Here is a 6,000-nt window from a genome sequence, read left to right on the forward strand (position 1 = left end):
TATTTTTTGAGTTAGTTTATTAAATAAATATATTTGATCATTTCAAATAATCTTTCCCTCTCTAAAATACAATAAAATATTTCTAACTAGATCTTAATTTGGTCTAACAATTTTTGATTATTGTCCTAGATCTAGATCTATCATAATATTGTATTAAAAATAGAGGGGTTTGTTCCATTCTCTACACATGACCATTCTCATTATACTCATTATCGTCTTATGAGATTCTAACTTCCATTTTTTTAGTTCAATTCACCATTAGCTCCATTTTCCCATTGCATACATTTTGAGAGAGAGAATCAAAGTTGTCGCTGAAGCACCGGGTGTTAAAGGACCCGTCCCACGAAGGGGGATTTTGTAGATCCGAGTTTGCATATTCTCCTCACTAGGTATAAACATTCTCTTTTTAATAAAATTCAATTTCTTATATTTCCATTGGGTTTCCTTAATATTGTTCACTATTATTTGTCTCTTTGTTTTCTACATATGGTATTTTGTGCAAGGTTTTCTAACTTTGTACTGCAGATCTCAAGAACATTGACAACTATCCATTGTTGTTAGGGCTATTTGTCACCAATAGCTTAAGTGAAGGATTTTTGGTACATTTTCTAGAAAACTTCATACTAACAAGGTGGAGTGACTTAGTAATGGGGTTCAAACCTATTTTGTGGAACCAATTGTTCATTGTATACAAGGTTAGACTTACCTTAGTAAAAATATAAAATAACTTATGGTGCTAGCTCAAGATTTTGTGATATCAAAGGATGTGCCACATTTGGAAAATAATGAAGTGGAACACATCAATCGATAGTAGTTATTGAAAATTTTGTTTCAAACTTCGCATTGTCTCCTTCTAAAAAGCCCTAAGTGTGTTTTTAAAAGACCTCTCTTCTTTGATTTGGATAGAATCTCTTGCTAGTTGTTCATGATGGGAACATAAGGTGATAGGGGTCTGTTGACAGTGTTGGACCCACCAACATGTCAGCGGATCTCCCTGGTAAGAAGTCCCAATTAGACCTCAGACTAGTGTAGGAGTCCCAACAGTGGGTCGTATGATAATGCCTTGACCGTGATTTCACATAGAGGCAAGTAAGATGTATATGTTGGTAGCAAGGGTGTGACATATGCGGTAAGCCAAGGAAGGTGCATGAGATGTTCTAACACATGGGGGTTGAGATGAGTGCACCCCTTGGAAACCTGTGATAGTACAGAGTTAAGAAGGGAACACATGAGCAAAGATGCATCACAACATGCAAGGCAAGTTAGCTAGAAATCCAAAGTGATGGTTAAACCAACAACACATTTAAGAAAGATTCATACATACATATATATAAATAGCTATACATGCATTCATAAGAAAAGAGATGCATATATCATTTAGAGTAAACAGATAGCCGAAATACAATACAACATATGCATGAAATGTGTTGGCTCTTGTTATATTAAGAAGTGTAAGTTCCGATCATATGGTACATCCATGTCTGACCACTAGTTCTGATAACGGAACATTACAACTACAACCACTTTCTCCTCCAAAGAGATATACTAGCTTTGCGTAGTGGAAAAGCCAAGGCTCATTACAATACTATCCAAGCTCTCTCTAAGATAGTCCTATCAGAAGCTTGGCTGACCAAAAACCTATACAATGAGTTATAAGGGATTATTTATAGCAAAGGCTAGGGTGGCCCTTAACATTCTCCTTTGTCACAGTTCAACTACTGCCATGACTCTTCACCTACTCTATGAATGCTATATCCAATTATCGACACTTGAACTTACACTTGACAAGACGTTACATTACAATGCACATGTACCCATGTGAGACAAAATGTCTTGAGTAAGCCATACAAGACATCACTATGACTCAGAGAACTATTGGAAGACCAGCTCTTCAACATCCTCACGGTGGTTGACAGTAGCGAACTGATGCCAAGCTCGGTATTCCGCAACGGTGTCTGTGTACTCAAAGGTTACATCCTTATGGAAATGAACTCTTACCTCCATAGCATTTGAGTACATTGCTCGGGCTCCTCTATCCAACTCATCTAAAAGCATGCGCATCATTGTCTTAAGTGCGGTTGGACCAACAACATACTTGTGCATGGTGTCTGCAATGATTGACAAGTCTGGGCTGGTTGCTGTGCACATTAACTCGCCAAAGTACAAGTCAAGATTTAGTCAGAACTATGCCTTTGTCTTCACCTGGGTGAGTGTCCCAATAGATGGGATCGCATGTGCATGCACCACAACATCCATACTCTTGAATACACGTGCATGGGAAGCCTGTAGACTAGCAATGAGCTGCATGAGCTCTTAATAGTTTTGGATCTGACTCTAGATGTGTGCCTTCAGCTCAACTGCTCTGGGCTTCATCATCTTAAGCAAGTGAAGTGAGGCTCCCTTGTATCTCGTCGTCCATGTTTGCATGTAATCAACAACAGAATGCACGTTCGAAAGGATACATGCTATTCTAGCACATCGCTGCTACCAACCGTTGAGATGGATGATTGCCTTATGCACGGTACCAAACTTGGAATACAACGCCCACATGACTGTGTCAAGGGACAATACTTCATCGAGCATTTCATTCTTCAATTCTTCTCGGGTGGACTTTGTCACCAAATCTCCTCTTTGCTTGGCCTTTTGCAGCTCCTTATCCATTAGCTCATTCTCAGCTATCAGAAATCGAACACTTGAGCTAGTGGATTTGGCATATGCTCTAGTAGCGTTGACTAAGGCTGTTGGATGTTTGCACTGGTCAAACACGATCACTTATTCCTCATACTGCACATAATATGTATGATCTTCCAGAGTTGACACTTTGCAAGATTGCACAACTCTATGTTGAGACTTGTTGAATGAGATGTTGTGCATCTCTCCTTTCGGCTGATCCCTAAGGATCTTAGTGTCTCCTTAGCTGCTTGGGACTTGCTCGTCTTCTGGGTGTGGTGAAGCTGGTGGGTTGACCTCTTGGTGTTGAGGCATGAGGTCGATGTCTTTCTCTATCTCTTGTTGCTCCATATCCATATCCATCTGTTCAAGCGCTCGCTCTATCTCCTGAGTGAAGTCCTGCTCCTACGATGGTTCACCCTGTCTGCCTGATGCCAGCTGTTCCGATGAGTCCACTACATGTATGGGCATTGTTTCATCCATCTATACATGTTATGCCCCCTGCTGTACTTGTTACTTCTGCGCTTCCCTCTCCTATTTGGGCAGCTCTTATTCCTTCTAGAGTTGCTCCTTCAACTCATGCAACTCCTTCTCTGTTTCCTCCATTCTTCGTTTCTCTCTCTGCCTTTGCGCATTTCGCTTGTTACACTATTGACTCTTCGCCTCTATAGCCATAACTATTTTCTCCACAAGTGGATTTGATCGAAACTTGCAACTTTGCTCTTCCTCCATGCGATCGACAATCTTCCTCTTTCCCTTATCGCGCACTGGTATGTTCACCTCTGCTGCTGCTGCTGCTTCTGGTGCTCTCCTGGATGTTGCTTCATGTTGCCTTGCTAACTATTACACAATGAAGCCTACCTGTTCATTGGTTCTATAGAAAATGTAGCAATATCTCCATGGGTCCTCCTCCACCCAATGAAATGCCTTGTGGATCCAATTGAACTGTACTCTCACGCAGTGATCTTTCACAAGACAATGTGGGTCATATGGTTTGTAACTTCGGAGGCCGAATGGATACTTCTTCATCTATTTTGCTTTGACATCTACTTGCTTGAAACTCCAGATCTCGTATAAACCAATCTGCAATGGAATAGCAGGCCAAGGTGCCTTCTTCTTCCGGTGTAGTCTAGCTGTCAATCCTACGAGATGTGATACACTACTTCCTGCGTGATGAGTATGTTATGAAACTAGCTCACAAAAAGATAGAAAAGATAGATCAACACCTTAGAATTCAACCTCTTTGAGGGGGCAACCTCCTTTACATTACATAAATGAACAATTCTTGGATGATACAAATGACAAGACCTCCTTTCTATATATAGGAGTCTAAGGGGTCATAATATAATCAGAGCCGACATAACAATAATACTATAAGGGCACAATAATAACAATAGTGGGCTTCTATGGAGCACAATAATAACAATATGGGACTACATGGGCACAACAATATAATAAGGGGGTTGTACTAATAACAATAATGGGTTACCCTAGTAGTATAGGGGCCTAACATGCCCCTCTCCTTCAAAAAGTGTTGTCCTCAACGTTTGAGTACTTCTTGATGCTTCTGTGTAAAATTCTTATCCTCCCATGTGGAATCTTCAGCAGGTAAGTTCTTCCACTTGATGAGATACTCTGAAATTAATTGATTTCATAGCTATCAGGTTCTTGTTTCTGTGATTGCTCCAGGTTCCAATATGATTTTTCCTTCCTCTTCAATTTCTGGCAATATTGTTTGAATTGGGATCTTTTGCAACTTTTGAATAAGTGGCCATACTTCTTCATCCTTCTTCCATTCATCCCTTGCTTCGTCTATCCAATCTGGTTGGATAATATAAATAGCACGAAACAATGCTTCCACATCCTCATCCTTTCTTGAGAGTGCATCTGCAACAAAATGTTGCTTCCATTTTCTATAGATGATGTCAAAGTCATAACCCATCATATTTGTGACACATTTTTTCTGTTCTTCTAAAGATAATAGTTGCTCTAAAAAGTATTTAAGACTGTCATGATCCATTTTTACCTTGAAGTGTCTTCCCATTCAGTAAGGTCGCCATTTCTTAAGTGCATGTAGTATTGCCAACATTTCCTTCTCATAAATAGCTTGCTTGAGATGTATTAGTAAAAATACCCAATCACCTACATCAAAACATTTTTCACTACGATGTTGATCTACCTGTGCACCAAAATGGCGTTATCCTTTAAAAGTTGGAGAACTTCTTGTTGATGCTCGATGTGATCTTTCACTGCTTGAACCTTTTTCTTCTTGATATGTCCTTCTATCTTTAGAGTTTGAGGAGTGGTAATTTCTTCAAATCCTTTACAAGATATGGTCGGATTCATTTCTTGATGCTCGATGTGATTTTTCACTTCTTGAACATTTTTCTTCTTGATATGCCCTTCTATCTTGATAGTTTGAGGAGTGGTAATTCCGACCAATGAATTACAAGACATGGTTGGATTCATTTCTTCTTTCTGATGTGATCTTTCACTTCTTGCACCTTTTTCTTCTTGATATGTCCTTCTATCTCGAGAGTTTGAGGAGTGGTAATTCTTGCCAATGCTTTACAAGATATGGTCTGATTCATTTCTTCTTTCTCTGGGGTTGGGTCCTGGCGTATATCCTCTTCTTTTGATGTTTCTTGATCCTTTTCTTCCACCTCTTCATACTGTATGTAAAATAATTTCTTCTTAGCACACTTATGACCTTTAGTGCATTTTCTATCACAATTGTAACAAAGCCCTTTTTCTCTTTTTTTCTTCCAATTGTTGTGGTGTAACCCTAGTAGGTTGTGGAAGGCTAGAAGAAACAACACTTCCATATTTATAGTTTTGAGGGGGGACTTCCTCGTTGCCATAATTTTACTTTCCACTATGTAACAAAGCCCTTTTACTCTTTCCAATTGTTGTGGTGTTGCTCTAAAGAAGGTGTTGCTCTTTGTATCCTCATAATGTGCTATCATTTCCTCTGTGAAAATTGACCACGTAACAAGTTGTTTACGAGAACAAAGCCCTTTATACCATAAAAATTGATCTGGTTCTAAATATGAAGATGCAATACATACCTTTTGTAACAGTGGTACGCCATGTAGATCAAAATATTGCTCCATCTGAAGTATCCAATTTACTGGATCCTTGTCATCAAACTTCCTCATCTTGCTTTTTCTTGATTTTAGGAGGTCGATCTTGAAATGACTATAACTTAGTACTTTCAGATCTTTAAGTTCTAAAATTTCGATCTATAGTAGTCCTCTGTGTCCTCTTTCCAGTGCCACCAATCTGATCGAAATTGGATTCTCCAAGGAAGAGTTATGCCAAGTATCCCAC

This window comes from Pinus tabuliformis, chromosome J (assembly GCF_031772625.1).
Source record: "Pinus tabuliformis cultivar Carrire ecotype Pingquan chromosome J, CPIR1, whole genome shotgun sequence".
Lineage (NCBI taxonomy): Eukaryota > Viridiplantae > Streptophyta > Pinopsida > Pinales > Pinaceae > Pinus > Pinus tabuliformis.